This window comes from Mytilus trossulus, chromosome 4 (assembly GCF_036588685.1).
Source record: "Mytilus trossulus isolate FHL-02 chromosome 4, PNRI_Mtr1.1.1.hap1, whole genome shotgun sequence".
NCBI classification, from domain to species: domain Eukaryota; kingdom Metazoa; phylum Mollusca; class Bivalvia; order Mytilida; family Mytilidae; genus Mytilus; species Mytilus trossulus.
The window spans coordinates 27,310,654-27,334,284 of record NC_086376.1 but is presented as its reverse complement, the minus strand read 5'-3'; the positions used below and the strand labels follow the sequence as shown (position 1 = coordinate 27,334,284).

At 32.4% G+C, this 23,631-nt stretch overlaps 1 long non-coding RNA gene across 1 annotated transcript; it reads left to right on the top strand.

Annotated features, from left to right (window-relative positions):
* Positions 1-16,778: 16,778 nt before the first annotated feature.
* LOC134713837 (uncharacterized) lies at positions 16,779-23,363 on the top strand. The gene is made up of 3 exons (XR_010106400.1): positions 16,779-16,867; positions 19,439-19,591; positions 23,195-23,363. It is a non-coding gene; the product is annotated as an uncharacterized LOC134713837 (long non-coding RNA).
* The last annotated feature ends 268 nt before the right edge of the window (positions 23,364-23,631 follow it).

Below are 23,631 nucleotides of genomic sequence, written 5' to 3'. Positions count from 1 at the left end.
AGAAAAAATTGTAAGGGTTCCGAGGAAACCAGTGTCGAGCCTACTTTTGCTTTTAATCACACACTCAACCAAAAATGATGAAAAAATCAATAAAATATTCCTCTCGATACTATATTTTGTTTGTCAGAAGCTACTGTTCAAATTTGGTAAAAATCCAGGATAGTTTTTAAAAATGTTAAAAAAAAACTTTAACTGCAGCCTGTATGTAATGTTAACTGGAAGAAAAACTAAGTCTATTCATAAGTAAATACAGGGGAAATGGTTTTTTTTACAAAATTTACTTCTGGATACTATCTTAAGATAAGGCACATGCTTCTGTTCAAGTTTGGTACACATCCAGAAAAGTTGAAGAAAGTTATTTAAATTTTTTGACTTTAACCACAGAGTGAATGTAATATTTGGAGTAATAATATGGAATTTTATTATTAAAAATTTACTTCTGGATACTATCTTATGATCGTAAACAAACTTCTGTCCAAGTTTGGTAGAAATCCATGGGTAGTTCAAGACATTTATTGAAACTTCAAAAACTTTGTCCACAGAGTGAATATTTGTGCGACGACAACGACGCCGATGACGACAACGACGCCGACGCCGACGGAATATAGGGTCGCTATGTTGCGCTTTTTCGACTAAAGTCGAAGGATCGGCAATAAATGTGTGTATTTGCGATGCAAAGACCCTATAAGTGAATCAATATCAAAACTAAAATATACCGTCTTTAATACCTTAACAACAGTATCGTAACTATGTCCCTTCTTAATAATAGTTATCAAAAGTACCAGGATTATAATTTTATACGCAGTTTTTTTAAGCTTTAGCTAGCCTTTGAGGTGAATACCGACATGTTTGTGCTTTGAACAAAATATTACCATAAAAAATTGGACGTGGAATATCTGAACGTTAAAGATGTATACATATTGATTTATATTTACGAATAACATTTTAGCACTTATTTTCTTTGTGTTTCATATTTATATTTGTTTGTGTCAGGTGACAGCACTTTATTATTACGAGGAGGATGGACTCAGATTTCCAATCATGGTAAAATGTCGGTTTAAAAAGGATTGTTCATCATCAAGATGCGAAATCGTAAGTCGATATTATATAAACCACTTTGTAATATTTGATGTACTATTGTTTTGATAGACAGTATACATAATATTATTATCTATACGTTACCATTAACCCTTTTCATATCTATAGGTTACACATCGTAAATGCAGCTGTTTTTTCAAACCACGCTTCTTTTGGGTAGATATATGATATTAATTGATAATTAATTTTGTTAACGTACTGGTTCCTAGTTATGATCTCTCTGTTTCATTGCATAGAGTCAGAACTTATGGGAATGTTACCAGTACATATGCACAAACATACGGTGTCAATATTTTTTTTGTACACCAGATTCGGATTTCGTCAATAAATGTCTCTTCAGTGATGTTAGGGATCGAAACAGTATGTAGAAGGCCATATATAATGTACCCTCATTTTTAGATAGACTCTTGAATTTTAACGGATGGAAAATATGATACAAGCCCAAACGAAAAAAAATAAACAAGTCTGAATTGAACACAACGTTCAAACCTATGATTGCGTTGGATAAAAACCGCAATTTTTATACGTGTGCATGTAAAACAAATTTCGTTGTAGAAGGGTCTAAAAACAGCACAAACAACATTTTCCAAAAGACCAAAAAAGTGAAAAACTCATTTGACTAACAGGTCGAACAACTGCTGTTCTTTAACCCTGCTGACTGCCATTGGCGATTGCCAAATAAAATTGATCACAATATGTAACAACATGGATCTTAATATAAATGTAATACTAAACAGATTAATTTTTTTAACTTGTGGCCACGATGTTATGCCACAAACATACGGTGTCAATATTTTTTTAGTACACCAGAACCGGATTACGACAATAAATGTCTCTTCATATATATATATACAACTCGTCTAAAAATCAACCCAATAATGCGAGATCTGTAAATTTCTTTCGCAATTTTTTTGTTCTTTCCTCACCGGGATTCGAATCCATGCTACTGAGATATCGGGATACCAAACCGCCTGCACTGTAACCGGCGCGCTAGACCACACGACCACCTGGTCTTCATAAAAATGAAGCTTTTGGTGGGCCGGTGTTACCTTTCCACATCAGCTGTCAGTTTAAATAAAAGCTGTCATATTCCAGACTAAGTACAAACATTTTTAATGTAGCAAATGGTGGATTAAACATATTCTTATAGCTATGTTAATCTCTCATTTGTATAACAGTCGCATTGTGTTTAAATGATTGAGTCATGAAAGGTATACATTTCTTTCCTGGTATATGAAATCACTAATACGTAATACTTATATACCCTCTTTTTTAAACTCTTTATCTATTAGTAGAGTGACCAAGCCAACTAATTTTTAACTTTAATGGACCACCCTACCTGCAGGCTAAATTATGACTTTTTGGAAATAGAAATGTTTATTCTTGAATTTTTGCCTGGTCGTAGAATTGAAATACGGTGCTTTTTTAAGAAATAAGGTCAAAGGTTTTTCACTTTTGTCAATTTTTTTTACAAGAGGTTATAAAAAGTCTCCCAAAAAATATCTGAATTGTTACTTAATACGAAATGCATAATAAAATAAACTGTGACAATTCATTTTCAACTTAATTTGAAAATAATTAAACCACCAAATATACATTTTAAAGAGAGTTCAGAATAGCAACAAAATATAGATGGATCAACCGAATCTCAAGTAGTTTTTTTTTAAATCGCATGTTCTTCTTAAGATATATTTCTGAATTTTATGGTATTTATAAAAAGAATCGAAGTCATTTGGTTTTGGCTTTGATGTATATTTATAGCAAGTCACAAATATTTCACCAGGTAATTAAATCAAGTCGAGTTTCATGATGGAATAAAATTTCAGCGTATATTCTGGCTCTATCAACTGTTTATGTTTTTGTGCATTTGCCTTGCAAAAGCACACATGTACCCCTAAGAAAGAGTGGTTATATGGGTATTTTAACAAATAAAGGGCATGACAACTTTCAAGAACCTGACATCAGTTATCGTTTTCATCGTCGTCTTCTTCCAATATTGCTCGGTGGGTTAAATAATTTCATTTCAACAACAATCAGACCTTTCACATGAACACATATTGGTATACGCAGATTTCTGATGGTTGAATACAAATTTGTTATTGCAAACTGTTTTCCCTTGTCTGTATACGTACAAACAAGGTCTTGATGGAAATATACTGACATAGGTCCCTCAAGGAAAACCGACAGAAGACCTTTTTTACTCTCTTACCAACCAGAGTCTTTGGAAAGTATGATCACTGGTTTAGCAATATGAGAGATTATCCAAACTTGCGTTTGAAGCATTGCAAGTGGGATGTGCTGTAAAAACGTGTTTTCACATGGGGGAATTTTCACAAGACTGGCATCCTTTGTGGCGGCAAACGCACCCTTAGCTTGTTTATGTCATCATGAAGATACCTCTAAACTTTCCCTTCGGATCATGCAATGAGGCGATAAATGTACTTCCAATGTTAACGGCGATTCCTAATCTCCATTTATCGGATTCGTCAAAACTTTTTGTTTGGTTTTATTACTATTTTGATCTGAGGGTAACTGATGAGTCTTATCTAAACGGAAAGCGTCTGGTGTATCAAGTTATAAACCTGGTACCTTTGATAAATATTATCATAATTTGGAAGATTGAAAGAAGAGCAAATTTCATCTTCGGAAGATAAATTTAAGCACATTTACAACATTTCCACATGATACCATCAGCATTGAACAGAGCTGAAGATATGGAACCAATATGATATGCCAATATACAGTCTCATACTCACGAATATTAGCAAGAACTAAAGCACGACGAATTATTTTACTGGTTTTGTGAGTGCCTTGCCAAAGTCACCTGATTTACACTTGAGTTTTGAGGTCTTGGTCGTATCATCGGAAGTAATGAGAGGAGACCTCGACATAGGTTTGTAGAAGACATGAGTTTCATTCTTATTAGAGCAGCCTTCCACAAAAGATTTAACTATCTGGTTGCCACGTTTAAGAGATTTAAAAAGAGAATCATAAATATTTATTGAGCCTTTCAATTCTGTAGAAATACTAGTATTTATCAATGGCTAAGGATGATCAGCAACGTTAAATGAATCGGTCATATTTGAATGCATATACCCTATCAAGACAGAGACATTTTTCTTGTCTCGTGTCATTGCCGTTGGCTTGTTTTCTTCGTGTTCAATTTCTCTATCTGTGGCTAATCCCGATCTTGATCTCATTTTAGAACTAAAATGCGCAAGGATGTGTCTTGTAAGCATCCATTGCAGTACAGCTGATTATATATCATGCCTCTACAACCTTTAGAATCTTTAATTTTCTTAGTATCCATATCACTCCATTTACTATTCAAGGCTCCACGTTCTTGTCTGCTTGAAAACCACCTGAAATAAAGGAATGTTTTACCATTTCAGACAGATTCAACATATCCAATATGTATGATTGTGTCCACCTAGCATAGTTCGTCCGATTGGTAATGAAAAAGCATCGCTACATTGCAGCTACCATTTTCCAATAGAAAAGTCACTACCCTTTCTGTTCAGCCCTAACGTTCTGTAACAATATCATAACTGAACGAAGAAACATATCCCAAAATGCGAAGTTGGTGATAGTAAACAATAGTGTATTCTGAATTCTTCAAACAATGGCAACATATGTTCTTTAAACTAGAACAAAACAACTGCTCTACCTTCAGCACTTTTGGGTGATTCAGCAAATAAACTGTGACATACAATTGGTTCAATATTAATTAACGATTTTCGTCATATTACCAATTGAAGAATGTTTTTAAATCAAACAAAAGAGCCATGAGAGCTAGCCTCATATACTAATGTTCATCCTCGAACAGGTCTGGAATAGACCTTTTTACATTTGGGCAAAATAAATCAAATGTTTTCACAGAATATTGTTGACCAGCACGTTTTGACATACCTTAACTTTGTTTCATAGTTATAAATACTATTGCCATGTCGAGGCTTGGTATCTCTAACCGAAGCAAAGGCTGCAGACGACATTTAAGATTGAGCCTTTTGTAAGAACCGGTAAAAAATGGAATAGTTTGTTCAGTACTTAGTGCAGATAATTGCATCGAATCTTTGTTTTGTCTCGAAAACAGTCGCAGAAATAACAAAGACAGGACAGATCTATCTCGGTGTTCAATGAAAAACGACACAATCTTCCCATTAACATTTGAATAACGAGGAGGTCTATACCGTTCTGTTGACTTGACAAAAGATAAACATGCCATAAAATTGGTATTCGAATCATTCAACGTCAAAGATCTTTGTAGTCCCCGTTTAACCTTTATGGAACTCATGTGGGCGTTTGATGATTCGTTTTGAAACTGAAATACAACTATAGCAATGGAGTGAAATGTATTTCTACCATCGATTGTTTCAGCATTTAAGTCAATATTGTCTACTCCCTCCTGTATAATACGACCACCTTTTCTAATTTCAGCAATACCATTTGGTACATTAGACATGTCTTGGATTCTGTCTATTTCCAAATTTGCTAAACTAGTCCGATATCTACTTATTTCAGAATAGGATGCACAAAAACCATAAGAGTTTGGATTTTCAATAAATATTTTAGTTCAAAACTTATGGTGTAATTATAATGCCAAAGCAAGATGAAATGGGATTAACAGGTTTATGATTAAAGCAAGTACGCATTCTGTTATTGCCAGAACTTTTTGCAGTTTGTCGAAGTTTAGAAACATTACTACAATCTTTCAATGAGCATCATAATAACGAGGAGGTCCATATCATATTCATTGATCTATAATACAAAATGAAAAATCCTCAATAAAGTTAATTTATTAGAAATACTGACTTGGAATGACTTCGAAACTTTACAATAGGAAGTTAAAAACATTTTAATTCGAAAAATCATGAAATTATCAATGTAATCTAAATTCACATATCTTGTAACCACTTCTTTAAATTAAATAGAGGGTGCTTTCGCTAAACTGAGTGAAAATGGACAAAATTTAGAAGAAACAAAATAAGGAATTATTGTATTAACTTATGAATAAACAATTGAACTCTGTATAAAATGTAAAATCATATATCAAAAGACAAAAAAAGTAACAAAATTTAAATTTTTTCCCATCTTGAAATTTGAAAAAATATAAATGTCTTTTTTCTTTCCACTTTTTAAAAATCTTCACAGCATGAAATTTCTACGACTGGGCAAAAAAGGTAGCTTAAGGTATTGGCTTTGCAAAAAAAATCGTTTTTAGACTGCAGGTATGTCGGTCTATTAAAATTGTTAAATAAGCACCTTTTTCTTGATCTGTCACTCCACTATATTATCTTTCGCTACTTTAATTTTTAAAGTGAAGTTGACACAAGCATCATTTCGAACGTAATGAATAAAATTACCACTAAGTGACGTTTTTTTTTATATGTAGAACGGAGACTTATTAACAAAAGATGAGCTAATAGAAATAGCTGGGACTGCTGCTGAGAAGAAAGCTGAATATGATGAATTAATACACAAGGTTCCTCATAATGTTAAATATCTCCCTAGATTTGAAGACACTAGTCCTACCGGAACAGATGACACACGGGTACCAGGTTTGTAAAAATACATAAATGTTAGTACTATAAAAACAAGAAAAACAATGTAATGGCGTATCTGTAATGCGAGCGAATTCAATCAGTTTAAAATTATGTTAACACACTTGTCACTTCTTTTATTTTGTAGATTTGATATTTTGAGAACAAGTGTTGAAAAACATGTCTTTATTTTCTTTTTAATTCTATGGACTTTTAATGAACAAAGTATCGCAACGGTGTCATGTAAGGTGCAACATCGACGTAGTCTTTTGGAGTAACTGAGATCATCCGGTTTTTAGAGGTGTGCATATTGCTTTTTATTCCTTTTTTTATTTTGTGGCTTGGTTTATTGTAGCGTTTCTTTGAGTGTGGCTCATGATTTGTCATGTCATTGCCAATTCGGTTTTTTTTTTCGAGTTAGCTTATCCATTTGGTTTCTTTCCCCTCTGATGCTTCAGGTATATTCAAGTTAGGTTTGAGACAACATTAGTGATATTTAACTTCGTGCTTTATTTGGGCTTTTAATTATTATTTTTATTCGAGCGTCACTAATGAGTCTTTTGTAGACGAGACGCGCGTCTGGTGTTAATACAAATATGAATCCTGGTATCTGAGATTAGTTTATTTACCGTCATCAATTAACGAAAAGAAAGCAGCAAAACTTACTGGGTGTGTCGTATGTGTGCAAACACAGTCCGCAATGTGAAAACTACCACAATCCAGAAAAAATATAACAAGTTGTTAAGGTAATTTGCAGGGAAGACTAACAATTCCGTCTAGATATGGACGACATCGAAAAAAATTGCTAATAATGAGCTCAATGATAGTTCACCAATTTGTGATGATTACGATTTTAACGAAATGAGTAAACGTCATCCTTTTGGCCAGACCGATAAATATTATCAAGCGGATTTTATGAAACTTCCGATGAAAGGAAATAGACAATTGACAGTTTGTCATAAGTTTTAGTTTCAATATCTAGACAAAACTATAATAAAACAAAGACCTTATAGTTTCTTTTATCTCAATGTTTCTGATATATATTAAATATTAACATTTGTAATCGTTTTATATGAATAGAAATGTGGCAAATATAAACTGCTTTAAAGGTAACAGAAGCAAATAATTGAATAAAGGAAGATTAACTGAAAATATAAAGATTGTTTATTATTATTGTGTTATTATTTTCATATACATTTGCTGATTTACGTACACCAATGTATCAATCCTTTTTATCAAGCAAAGGCATTGACATATCCTTCATTCAATAAAAGGTTTAGATCCAGAAGGAAATCCTGATGACGAGCTACCGCCTGTATTAAAGGCAAGTAAGAAATTAAAGATGGAAGACATATTATCTAAGGAGGCGCTACGTAAAATAGCAAACGAAAAAAAGAAAAATAAGAGGGAAAGTCAGAAAAGACAGAAAAGACAAACAGAAGAACAACTATTTGATGAAGGAGAACACGTTTTAGATTTATTGATGACAAATGATTTTCAATTGTTTCAAAAGTAAGCTATTATTTATTCATTTGTTGTCATAGAAATGTTAATGTCAATGTCCTGATTATTTTTGTTTCTTCTATCAAAGTTTAAACAATACGTAGTACAGTAGATTGCCGTTTATCAACATTGGGTTTTTTTTATTATTAACTAACTTATCGTAAATTTCTGTTTTCAAAGGAATTCATTTTATATTTCCCTCTGAGCCTTTAAAAGCTTACTATACGGCATGGGTTAAGTTTAGACTATAATAAATAGTCATTGATAAACTTGTATGGCAATCTTTGGTGGACAGTTGGCTCATTGGCAATCGATCCCAATTTTCTTATATTTTTACATCGACATTGAGTTCTTTTTGTTTATATGAATAAACAAACTTTACTGTTCATGAAACAATTTACCCCAGCTCAGTAGTCAGCACTTTGGTGGTGACAAGTCTATCAATCAAATAGTCTTTTTTTTATAAGTTAACTGTTTGCAAAAGTATGAATTATTCAAACTACTAAGTAGTTTCTTATCCGAGGCATATATGGCACAAATTTATGGAATTTTGGGTCATCAATGTTCTTCTAGTTTGTACTTGTTTGGCGTTTAACGTCACTGATGCGTCTCTTGGGGACGAAACGCGCGTCTGGTACCTTTGATAACTGTTAACATCATTGGGTCAATGCAACTGCTGGTAAATGTTTCGTCCCAGCGGGAATCACCAGCCCAGTAGTCAGCATTTCGGTGTTGACATAATATGGTGATTTTTATAAATTTACGGGTTGCAAAAGTATGTATTATTCAAAATACTAAGGATTGTCTTATCCCAGACATAGATAACCTTTGCCGTATTTGGCACAACTTTTTGGACTTCGGTGTTCTTCAACGTTGCACTTGTTTGACTTTCTAACTTTTTTGATTATAGCGTCATTGACGAGTTTTTTTGTAGGCGAAACACACGTCTGGCGTATTAAATCATAAACCTGATACCTTTGATAAATACCAATTAATACAGGTATCACATAAAGTTAACATTATCAATGATCCTTGTAAACTAAACTAAAGAAGAAACCACGAAATCTTAACATTGAACAATGCAGCATGGTGATGAGTACATTCATTTTTTTTTTACATAAATGAGGGCGTTGGTTTTCTCGTTTGAATTGTTTTACATTGTCTTATCGGGGCCTTTTATAGCTGACTATGCGATATGGGCTTTGCTCATTGTTGAATGCCATACGGTTACCTACAGTTGTTAATGTTTGTGTCATTTTGGTCTTTTGTGAATAGTTGTCTCATTGGCAATAATACCACATCTTCTTTTTTATACATTACAATCATTCCATACACCAAGTATAGTGGAAAAATAACTTCTAATATCTTAGTAATTGTTTAAATCTTGCTGACTGATCCGTGATACGAATCAAAAGTCATGTTAACCCTGTATGACGGACATATGAAGCGAGAAGGATCCCATACTCCAAATATAATTAGCTCATAATAAAAGTGAAAGTGTCAGTGTATTTCGGTGTCAAATTTAGTTCCAATGTAGGTGTTTTTAAGCTACCGCTGAACCATAAAATGAGGTCAAGGTAAATAGGCATAAATCAGAAGGAAACATCGTAACATGCGGCAATTATGTACAAGGGAAGTAGCAGTTTAACCGCATGAACTAGAAATCTTCATATACATAGTTAAATCGCCGTTAGATAAGTATTTCTTTACCCTTTTGCCTTGTGAGGCTTTCGTCGCAGGATAGACATTAAATGAAAAAAAGCATGGCAGACATGTCAAACAACATCTATTTCATTGCAAGCTCCTGGCATTTGAGAGGCACACACATATTTTAATAGGGTTAAATATGTTTGTGTGTCAAAATGTTCAATCCTTCGAAAAATTTCTTGATGTTATAGTATTTGTGAAAGGATGCATGGAATCATTTATTTCGAAAACGACACTTATTGAAGTCGCTTACAATTGTACTCCGTTTATACTTTTTTTTAAACTTAAAAAATAATTTTCTATTATTGTTTGTGTCGAAATAAGATAGCCAATGTCTCTCAAAAAAATAGAAAAATCGGCCGTGTGTGGTAAGAACCTGTCAGAAGCACTTTGACCTGATTTTGACAAGTTATATATCTAAAAGCTTTTAACTTGTTAATTAAGAGAAACGAAAGATGCACAGTGTACCCTGGTATATATACGCACGCGCTGAAGGTAGGAAATATTTTATTTTACTTCGATGACAAACGTTGTCCCTCTATAATGTTCTTCGAAATTCGAAAATAATCCTGTTAGTTTTATAAAAGACATCATTCTGTAAGTAAATGTCTGACAGGCATTTTTTTTTATTCAAGGTTTAAAAATCTGCACGGCATTGAGAAGACGGAAGAGGAAGCTCTGGATTTTATGATAGAAAAACAAGCTTATTACGGCTTTTCGGTACACATTAAGAATCAATAGTAAAATATTTAAAATCGTGTATTAGCTAATACTATAAAACTCAGCATATGCGACAGTAAATACAGACATATGGTATGGTTACAGATGACACAATATTCCATAAACCAGAGAACTATAATGTTAGCAAATACAGATCACAATCAGGAATTTTCTAAATAAGCAAAACTCATACATAAGAGTAAGCTATAAAAAACGGCATAACAAAATGTGAACCATTCTAAAGGCCAACATACGGCCTGATTTATGCTAAAACCATGATAGAAAAACAAATACGGTCAATCACAATCAATGACCATTACAAAGATTATAGGTTCAAGTTATCTGATAAAGTGTGTTGGATTTGAAACTCTATGGCACCGCTCAACTCCATCACCAAACTATGCCATTGTTGTTACAACACAAAATTTAAAAAAGATGAAAAATTAGTTATAAAAGGACTTAACAAGTCAGATATGGACTACAAAAACACAAAAGCACAAAAAACACATATGAATTGATAAGGATCTCAAATCCAACTACATTTAGATAAACGGTACTCATTTTGCTGCACCAGATGCGCATTTCGACAATAAATGTCTCAGTGATGTTCGAGTTCAAAATAAGGGAATCATTTTACATTCTATGATTAATTGTAAAGACTTAACTAAACATACGAGTGTGCAATGCCAATATATAAAGGTATAGATATAATGTAGAATCTTACGAATCATATGTCTTCATTACCGTATGCAGTATATATTGGTTTTGTTTTAAAATTTCAAAAACAAAATTAGTACCAATATCAATAAATACAGGCTTCATGGTAAGTTTTATGCTAATTAATGCTTATTAATTTCTTTTAATCTTAAGATTCTATCATACTAAATACACAAAAACAACCCGATAAAACGGTTATCTGGTTGTCTGTATATTTATATAGAGAAAAATCAGCTCCTTACCCTAAATGAATCCTTTTTGAACTGGTTCGATTCACTCAATCGACGAAATGATTCATTTTGTGACTCTTAGCTGATATTATACAAATATAGCCTTTGAATGAGGTCGATACAAGGATATATTGACCTGAAAGAAGTATATTGACTGAGGACGTAGTCCGAGGTCGATATACTTCTTTGGGTCGATATATCCTGTATTGACCTCATACAAAGGCTATATTTGTTATATTATTAATTTCCGATCATATTTGTATCAAAATCTTCATTTAGGTTTGTTGGAATTTTATAGATATTGCATTATCTCCTTGACAATACCAACAGATTAGTTGTTATTTCATTTACTTTTTTTTGTGCATCTTATGTATTTGAAGATTTTTTTCGTCAAATAATCAATCACAGACATCATGTGTTTCAATATCCTTGAATTCATTACATGACGTCACATAGTATATCGGTTTTTAGATATTCTAAAAATAACCGTGCGATATGCTTTTTGCCGGTCAATATACTTTTGGCTACCCGCCGTTTTCTCTCTACCTTCGAAAATATAGTTTAACATATGACTATCCCTAAACGAATCAAATTTGTTAAAATATACGAATTAATCCTGGTAATTGGTTCATCTCAAACGAGTAGCATGATATGAAAAATTATCACAAAGTCAGATGCAAGGAGAAATACACAAAATAGAGAAAAACGGTTTTTATGTTCACCATTCTAATATTTGACCAACATACTATGAATTACTAGTTTTAATTGTTCATTTTTATTATAATCGAAGTGGTTTTACAGATTGACAATTACATGTATAATATCAGGAGAGATGCACCAGATATCAAAATACGGGTTCATCTTAACGCAATCATCCCTGTAATGGTAAGTATTGTCTATAACACGTTAAACATAGAGACCTCTTTGTATTGTATCTTGACAATTGTATCTTGACATTGGCATTTCAAAAATCATCTTTTATAGACTTTATAGGTTATGTATTTCCGAGGAAAGGTTAAATTTCCTGAAGAAAAAAATAGAAATGTAATAAATTTGTCTTTATTACAATATTTTTGTATGGAATTCCTTTGCAATATAATGGTTATCAAAGTTTCAAAGTATGTATGTATAGAAATTATATATGGGGATACGGATTTATAAAAGATATCAAAACCATGTTCGAATGTCAAAGGAGTAGGTCCGGTAAGGGCCGATTTTGGCCTCAAATTTCAGGTTCATCTAACGAAAGATTGTGGACACTTTTTAAACACTTAAGTTTATGTGTCTATTTAAATTGATTCAATTGGTTTATGTGAAAGATTTAAACTGATTCAATCTTTAATATGAAAAATCTATCAAATATGCTTCAAAAATGTCACTTTTCAGATGTTTTTTTTGTCAAAAATGAAAGTGGCCGCATCAGTGTTCATCCTTAACCTTTATACATGTTATGTATTATCATCAAATAATACATTCATTTCAATACTATGAATGCGCATGAATGCGGCCACTTTCATTTAAGACGGAAACCATCTAAAATTTAACTAAAATCCTAAAATGGTGAAAATTTCAGAAATTTAGCATGACTTAATGATGCTAGTACCCGATATATGTGTACTGTATTGTCAAAAACAGCCGATATTTATGTAGCAGAAGCATTCTACTTTTCAGTAAATAGCTAAAAGATTACCTTTTTACAATTTTGTAAAACTGCTATATTTTTGGGTCAAAAAGGAGTCTTACTGAACCTACTCCTTTGACTATCATATTGTCGTTTGTTGAACTGTTTCTTGTTTCTTATTTTTTTTTCTACAGAGTAGACCGCTGGTTTTACAGTAGTTATTTCTGTGCTCCTTTATAGCTAGGTGTAGGCTCTGTGTTGACAAACGTACTTTAACCTATAATGGTTTACTGTTACACATTGCGATTTGGATATAGATTTGTCTCATTTGCATTCTTTCCACATTTTCTTATATCTATGGTTATAATATTCCTTTGTCCTAATCTTCTGTTCGATAATATAAAACTTATCGGTTAAGCTAGAAATCTTAAATGTAAAAATGCTATATCAGTTTAGTGTATATTGAACATGAATTCATTTTTCTGTTTGTTACAAAATGTCGCTAGTTCGTCTAGGTACCCTGATCTTAATAAGGGAATGGACAAATATTGGTTTTTCAAAAGACTTTGAAAACCGACTCTCTTTTAATCAATTGTAAAATAGAAAAAAAAATGTGACCATATGTTTACATGTACCCCTTCAAATTTGCGAATGAGAATTTCAATTTTAGATTCGGTAGGTTGTTTTAAACCTTTTCAATATTTAGGCTAATACCGTTTAAAATTCGAAATATACTTTTGACTGTGAAGATATCACTAGGATTGAATTCGATAACATGTCAGGTTCAGATTTGAAATAAGATACGTTTGTTCATTGTTTAATCATTAACATTTTATCAGAAATCTTTACCAGCATTAGAGTATATTATAATTGTTGTCAATTCGTTTGATGTGTTTTATCCTTTGATTTTGCCATTTGATTAGGGACTTTCCGTTTTGAATTTTCCTCGGAGTTCAGTATTTTGTTGATTTTACTTTTTCCGAAGAACACCACATGCCAGATAAGAGTGATCGTAACATTTTTTAAATAAACTGAAACGGGGATATTTTATTCCTCGTAATGTTATTTAAATAACTTATATATAAATCTTATATTTTTAAACATATTTAAAGCTAAAGTTAACAGTTTAATGTTAATCCTTATAAATACCGTTAACTTTCCACAGATGCATGAAACGTAAGTGAATGAATTGTTATTGTATCTTAAAATAGGCACACGAGGACGCTGCAGTTTGGGCAGAGAATCCAATACAATATACAGATACAGAAATACTTTTGGATGCTAATAAGGCACTGGATGATCTTGCGAAATATGTTTACAATAACAGTTACCTAATGCTAAATGTTGATCATGTGATGGCATTCACTGGGTGAATAAGCTTAGAATTATGCTTCGAAAATATTTGATGCTACATTTTAATTTTGCAATTTGAAAATAGATCTTTGAATAAAATATGCGTACACTATTTGCTTGAACAGAATGTCACAACAGTTTAAATCATCAGAATGAGAGATGCTTTGAAGTTTGGGAATTGACAAGCTGTAAATATTTCAACCGAAGTGTAGAATACCCTTTTGACCCCCTTATGTTTTCTAACAAAAATTGGTATTTGCTATGAACGCCAGCTTTACCGACCACTCAGTAGCGTCCGCTAGCGATAAAGATGTATCAAGAATTTATTGTAAATACTCAGCCCATTCTGCTTTAAGACAAACTATAGGAACACATGGAGACACACTAATAATTACCGAATTAACTTAAAAATGAAAATATGAATTATATATGAGAAATAAATAATTCCTACTGGAGAATGATAATACACACTGAGAAATTAACATTATATTCTGAGGTCAAAATAAAAAAAAACCCTGAAGGATTGTTTTCTTTGCTATCTGTTGGCACATTTTATGCACATATATCAATTTATGGTGCGTTTGTATATATCGTGCATACCCATGAGGCCACATATGAATACCTGCATTTTAGTCGGTTTAAGTTTTTAACCTGGATTTGATTTCTCTGAATTGATTTATGGCTTTTGAACAGCAATTAAATACTGTTGCCTCTATTTGCGTTAAATTGAAAACTAGAAACAAAAATTTATCATTTAACATGAATTATCACCACAATTGTTATAACACAGAGGCTAGGTATATTGAAAACCTTTAAATAGGTACTTGATCAACATTTACCAGTGGACATCTTCCCAGAATGGATTTTGATTAAATCGATGAAAATAATTACTCTTTGATCACATTAAATAATGAAATTGTAAGAAGTAACAAAAGTTATCATAAATTTCTCTAATTTGATATTGATACATAATAAAAAAAAAATGTTTATAAATGATAAACGAGTTCCAACTGATGTGTTCCTTTCAGGCAAGATATGGTGCGGAACAACTCAAAGATTCTTCAAAGAGAAGTTAAAGGTAGGATCGCTATCTTTGTAGAAAATATTAGAAAATCAAAATCAAAAAGACAAAGAACAAAATGTTATGGAATTTACATACAAAATTTATATCAGCAATGTCGTGAACGATAATTAGTGAATCCATTATTTCGTGAAATAATTCATTTATAGTACTTTAACATATACACCGAAATAAATGAACAAACAACTAACTTAAAATAATGTTTATTCTAAAATCCAACTTTTACATATAATTGTTTATATCAAATTTAAATCGATATTGTAAACAAAAGACGGTGAAAAAATTTATAATTTTGGCTAAAAAAAATCTTTTATTTTGTCAATATATTCCGATGTACATGTTAAAAGAAAAACTTATGTACATATGAACACCTAGTTACTTTAAAAATTCAACAATGTTTTTGACAATGAACTTTTCTGAACCAGAGACAGAAAAAACAAAAAGACATGGAATTTACCAATAGCCCATTTTCTAACTTACTGGAAATACTATATCGTCTGAAACCCCACTTTTATATCTAATTAATCAGATATCAATTAACATCGATATCATACACGGAATGAAATGAACAACATCAATACATGTAAACATAAAAAGTTATCAAAGGTTCCAGGATTCAAATTTAGTACGCCAGACGAGCGTTTCGTCTACATAAGACTCGTCAGTGACGCTCAAATCATTTCTCATGGAATATCACACAATAGGACTGACTGACATTTTTTTCATTAACAATGTTAGTATCGATAAAGCAAAAGGATCGGGTGAAACGGTTGTTTTCCCTTTTAAGACCAATGTAAGCTATGTAGGTAGATTATGGTTATGGAAAGCATATTCAGTGAATTTAACATCCTACTTGCTATTATGCACATAACTGAGAATAGAAATGGGTAATGTGTCAAAGAGACAAAAACCCGACAAAAAAACAGCCGATGGACACCATTGGATATTCAATACAGCGAGAAAATTTAACAGCGGAAGGCGTGCTACAGCTGCCCCCTAAACAAAAATGTGTACAATTTCAGTGATAATGGAACTCCAAAATAAATAAAAGAACATAAACTGAAATCATACAAGACTAACAAAGGCTAGATATGCAAGTACATAAGCACACATAAACAATATAATGAAAGAAAATTATTGTCTTTAATTAATTGTATAAGTTTTGATATTTAGGATATACGTACGTTAATAATAAAGAAGGTATCATATGTAAACAACCTTGGTACGCTGTCTCGATCATCGAGTCACCAGCGATAGGATTTGTTGCAAGGACTGCTGCACACGAATTAGCTCACAAGTAAGTCATACACAGCTTATATCTCTCTTAAGTATGTGACGTCATTTTTTTAATTGCGTTGACGCCTGGACTGATTCGGGTTTAGTTTTCTGTAATTAGTTAATACTTCAGTTTCATTATGTATATCTGTTTCATACTCATTTGTTAATATTTACTGTTTGCAATAGCATAAATTGTTCTATATAATAAGGATGTTCTTATCCCGGGCATAAAAACAATGCCGTATTTGGCAAAACCTTTTCAACTTTTGATCTTCAGTGCTGTACAACTTTGTACTGTTTTCACATATGATCTTTTATATCTGGGCGTTATGTATTCGGGTTTAGTTTTCTGTAATAAGTTAATACTTCAGTTTCATAAAGTATATCTCTTTCATTCATTTGATAAAATTTACTGTTTGCAATAGCATAAATTGTTCTATATAATAATAAAATTCTTATCCCGGGCATAAAAACAATGCCGTATTTGGCAAAACCTTTTCAACTTTTGATCTTCAGTGCTGTACAACTTTATACTTTTTTTCACTTTCGATCTTTTATATTGTGAGTCTTGTGTGGACAAGGCGCGTTTTTGACATATTGAATTTTAAACCTGATGCTTTTTGTTATCTATTAATCATGTTTTTCTTTGTCTAATATGTTCTCCTATTTATTTGTATTGTAGTCCTGTAATATTATGTTGTCATTTCAATGTTATATTTAACTTGGCCATTAAGGTGCGAGGTTTGGCATGCCACAAAACCAGGTTCAACCCACCACTTTTATTCTCCTTTAAAAGTGTCCTGTACCAAGTCAGGAAGATGGCCATTATTGTTCGTTTCTGTGTGTGTTGCATTTTAACGTTGAGTCGTTTGTGTTTTCTCTTATTTTTGAGATATTGAGATAAGACGTGGCACGGTACTTGTCTATCCCAAATTCATGTATTTGGTTTTGATGTTATATTTGTTATTCTCGTGGTGTTTTGTTTGATGCTTGGTCCGTTTCGGTGTTGTGTCGTTGTTCTCCTCTTATATTTAATGCGTTTCCTTCGGTTTTAGTTCGTTACCCCGATTTTGTTTTTTGTCCATGGATTTATGAGTTTTGAACAGCGGTATACTACTGTTGCCTTTATTTAAGGGGGCTCACGTGTATAATTTTTTTTTATTTTGATATAGGATTTCGCTTTATTTTTTTATAAGTGACCTTTATCATATACATAATGGAAAAATGAAATAAAAATATGGGATCACCGTTCATTTAAGCTCACAATTTGCCTCCGAAAGAAGCATACATTTCAGTTGATCTAAAAGGAGAAAAAGAAGTAATATCGAAATAGAAAAATAACCTAATTACAGAAACCGCTTAAATTTTACAATTTTTTAGTTTTTGTACAGCTTATTTGAAAACAGTAATACAAAAAGGACACCGATGTGTAAAAAAAAATATTTTAATTTCAATGCCCAAAAATGTCATTTTTGCAGCAAAGGGAAATAATTTGGAGCTTTTTCAATGATATAAACATTTCAAAAGTTATCTGGGGTCAAAACGAATCCATTTTTTTGGGTTGATTTTTGTACCATATCTAAAATATCATACTTGCGCAATGATAAGAATGAACCCACCAAACTGTTTAATAATTAAAATAACATCTTTGGCACTTATTAATACCCTTTGAACAATTGTATTAATTAAATGAATAAGTGTTGACAATCGGATAAAGCAGATAAACAAAATGAAGCGGTAAATTAGGAAATCCGTGGTGTAGTGGTTGAGCGCATTAGCCTTCAAACACAAATCCCCGTTTCTGCGAGAAAATTTCAAGGACTAAATTTCTCTTCCTTTAGACCATTTGCGAGTATGGTCTTGAGCAACGATGATAGTCCGTTGGATGAGCACTATAAATAGATGACCCATAATTTGTTTAACTCGAAACTGATGCCTCTTTTAGCATTCACAATACCAGAACACAGTTAGTTTAAATAAAGTACGGGATGTGTTCATATTGATACTGGATATTTAATTTCAGTATGACTCGAACCCTAGATGAGTTGCTATATTTTGAAATCAGCTAACTTGTGTGGCCATATTGGCATTGTACATTTTTTTCTGTATGAGTTGAGTTCTAGATTACCTGAAAACTGATGTTACATTAAGTTGCTAGACTTTGAATTTTACAACGTGATGTGTCCATATTGATACTGTAAACTTAAATACTGTATGACTCAAACCCTAGATGTCCCTTTGAACTGATGCAACATGGAGATGCTAAATATTAAATAAGAGTACGAGATGTGCTCATATTGTCACAATATGTTTAATTCCAGTATGAGTTTAATCGTAGATATCCATATCAACTGACGAAAACTGACGACTTTGATTTGAGGTACATTATGTTCATTATGTCATTGTATATTTATTGTGGTATGAACTAAACTCTAGATAAAAAGCAAGATCACAAAAATACTGAACTCAGAGGAAAATCAAATCGAAAATTTCCTTAATCATGGCAAAATCAAATGACAAAACACATAAAAAACGAATGGACAACAACTGTAAACCAAAATTTCATTAAACTCCTTGACTTTATTTTCAGTATGAGGTGTGACCATGATATCACTCCCGGGTGTTCGACAGAGGAACAGTTCGTAATGTCGCCGAACTTTAACGTTGCTACATACAAATATAGGACCAATCCCTACAGATTTTCTCCATGCTGCATTGAAAGCATTCGTGCGCACCTTAAGGAGTAAGTATATTAATATATATATATAAAAGTTGGTGATAGATTTTAGAAGATTAGACCATTAAGTGGCACATAAATAGCATATGGGTGTACGAATACCGTAAAGTGCACCAAGGAATAATACACATCGATGTGCTCCTTTGTACCTTAAATGCGTACCCTAATAAATTGCCTAATTACTCAAATATTTAGTCTAAGATGCATGATTTTATTTTTCAGTTGGTTGTAAGTGCTCATTGTTGAATGCTGTTCGGTTACCTATAGTTTTTAATTTCTTTGTCATTTGGTCTCTTGTGGAGAGTTGTCTCATTGGCAATCATACCACAACTTCTTTTTTATAGTTAGAAAAATATAGTAAACATCCAAATAGATATGTTATATCAAACTATGACTACATTTTTAATTTGATACTTCCCCGTTTCACAACATTACTACTTTTTAGAGCATGGGCATTATGCACTATTCAAAATAAAATAAAAAAACATATAACTAGCTCTTTCTTGAAGAATCTCAAAACAATTGATATATTTGTTTTAATCTATGAAAACATATTAACATTCAATCCTTCATAGAACGAACTATTGTCTTTGCTCGTTCTTCAAGGCCGTACGGTGACCCATAGTTGTTCATTTCTGTGCCATTTGGTCTCTTGTGGAAAGTTGTCTCATTGTCACATCTTATGTTTCAGTACAAATCTACTAAGAAAGAAATATTAAACTAAAGCATAGTTCATTAGAGGCTATCTCAAAAAGCAAGAGTACTTATAAGATTTTACATTTAAGTCAGTCATTCTGCTCCGCAATGCGACAACTGTCGTAATCATTTTGTAAATCAATAAGTTAGAAAAGAAATAAATGAATTGGAATGAATGAGCTTACAGAATAATTACATTAGCATATGCTTAAACATCAATACATTACTATCAACAAACAGCGGTAGTATGAACCATGGCGTTATCATTAATTTAAGCGGCCGTGAAACTCACAACATCTCAATGATGAGTAGTTTAGCATCAAATATTTTCAATTTTCTGTTCAATTGATAATCGTGACTTTTTAGTTAAGTTTTCAAAGAAGAAAACGCATGATTTTAAAGGATTTTAAATTATGTATTTAAGTGGAAATTATTCATTTAAAACGAAATTATTTAAAGAAGAAGACAGTCAATGTCCTTGAGGTTGATAAATAAAAGTCCGGTTAACTCCGGTGTCATTTAATTATGACCACCTCTCGCTGATAACAATGCTAGGCATCTACGGCATGGGTGATAGCAATGCCCTAATGTTGTTGCATGTAATTATTTGCCGATCATGTTGCAATATTTGTCGCAGCAGATCAAGGACGCAGGCGCACACATATATCTCCAGCCTGGAGACGCCAATGAAGATATGTCTCAACATTGTGATGAATTAAATCTTCAAACTTGGGCCTCATATGTGCAAAAATGTACCAGTTGAGTTGAACGTTATCTTGAAAAACGTGAGCTAACTTTCGCGGCAAAAGGTCATATGCACTTGTAGTGAGCTAAACCAAACGAACGAACATTTTTAAAACTTTCCTGTAAAAATCCAAAGATGCTATTGACCGTATCCTTTTACCTTAAAATAACCTTTACCGTCGTGTTGTACAAACCCAGTGGAAACGGAACAATAATATGTATGTGTAGAACTAGTTTTAAGTACTTTAGTAACTCCCAGCTAATCACAAAATTGTGTAAAAATATACGGAGAGTCTTTGCAAACAATGTTTCGCAGAGAAAGCATCGTTGTCAAAGGAAAGAAAAACAGCAGTTAATAAAGCTAGCAGTCTGGTTTGCATCAAGGAGACGAGTAATCTCGTAATTGTTGCAAATGCGTTCTAAATTTAGGGAATGTTGCAAAACTTTGGCGCAATTGTCTTTTTTAAAGAAAGTTTAACTTTGTTGTAATTTAGTTGTGAGGACCTTTCGGTACTGGCATGAAAATACGGATTTTTTTTGTTATTAAAATTTGCTGTTACAAAATGATAGAAATTATTATAAATTAAGAAATGTATCTCCCTCGTGCAAAGCTCTGATTTCTTTCACGGATTTGGCTATACTTTTTGGACCTTTTGGATTATAGCTCTTCATCTTTTATATAAGCTTTGGATTTCAAATATTTTGGCCACGAGCATCACTGAAGAGACATGTATTGTCGAAATGCGCATCTGGTGCAAGAAAATTAGTACCGTTAATTCTATTTACTACCACTGGGTCGATGCCTCTGCTGGTGGACTATTAGTCCCCGAGGGTATCACCAGCCCAGTAGCTAGTACTTCGGTACTGGCATGAAAATACGGATTTTTTGTGTTATTAAAATTTGCTGTTACAAAATGATAGAAATTATTACAAATTAAGGAATGTATCTCCCTCGTGCAAAGCTCTGATTTCTTTCACGGATTTGGCTATACTTTTTGGACCTTTTGGATTATAGCTCTTCATCTTTTATATAAGCTTTGGATTTCAAATATTTTGGCCACGAGCATCACTGAAGAGACATGTATTGTCGAAATGCGCATCTGGTGCAAGAAAATTAGTACCGTTAATTCTATTTAAGGATTATTTATCATCACAAGGTTAATATTGTACATATTGTGTGTTCATTTATTTTCGTAGATACAAAATTTCGTAGGTTGAGTAAAGTTTCATTTTCGGAGATAATTAATTCCGTGGTTATGCCAAAGTCGTCATACGGGTCTATACAAACATTTTAATTCGTTAAAAATTTTAATTCGCGGTATACCTGTTTCAAAGAAATCAACAAAAACTGGTATACAATGAATGATAATGAATCCACTGTATGTAAAGTTAGCCTTATGATGAAGTTGGTATTCCGGTATGTTTGTACTCAGGGGGTTACTTACTTGTTAGAAATTTAAAGTGTTGGAAGAAACTTAATAGACGATAGACTTTAGTGAATATTAAAACTGCAATTTAAAAAAGACTCTTTTTGTATAGACCATCGAAGGAAAGAAGTCTTATACGACGGGTGCCACATATGGAGCAGAATCTACTTCCCTTTCCATACCACCTAAAATAACTCCTAGTTGTTGGTGGAGTCCTTGTTATTTACGCTTCATTGTGAATTTAATGGATATTGCTGTGACTACCGTACAAGTGAGAGGTTTAGCGCTAAAAAAAAAACCAGATTCAATGCACCATTTCGTACCATTGAAAATGCCTGTTCCAAAATAGGAATATTACAGTTGTTGTAGTTTTTTCTTCAACCTTTAAAGTCAGCCTTTTCATAAGATATTTAAATACATTGAAATAGTGTTGTTTTAACTTTTTACCAAGATGCTAATGATCAATTTATTTGGTAATCGTCAATGGCAATCAGCAAGGTTTAAGAACATCAGTTGTTCAACCTGTTAGCCAAATGCGTTTTGTTAATATTTTTTTTTCACTCTTTTGGTCTTTTGAAAAATAATTTTTGTGCTGTATTTAGACCCATCTACAACGAAATTTGTTTAACATGAACACGTATAAAAATTGCGGTTTTTATCCCACGCAATTATAGGTTTGAACATAGTTTTCAATTTAGACTTGTATATATTTATATGTATATTTTTCATCCCTTTCATTTAGCCTGAGTGATATGATATCGAACGAGACCACGTATGCACATAGATATGAATGTTTAAACCATCATTCAGCGCAAAACGATTTTAGTTTTCTGGACAGATCTATATTACCCGGACAACGATATACACTGAACGATCAGTGTAGATACTTATTGAACGACCCAACTTCTTTTGTATGTAAGGTGAGTATTGGTTATCATTTATGGGGAAACAAAAGTATATTCTTGTATTAAATTTTATCGTAAATGCTTATGACGTCGCTGATATGTCCTGGTAAAGTTTATTAAAACCGAGTCAACGTGTTTGACGACACAAATATGTGATCTACAATTTTATTAAGAGTTCAGCAGAGTGATATAGACAGTGGGACGACCGATAAAGTATATTATCTGACCTCCTATAAATTTCCAGGATTATGATTGGGTAAAATCAACACTTGCT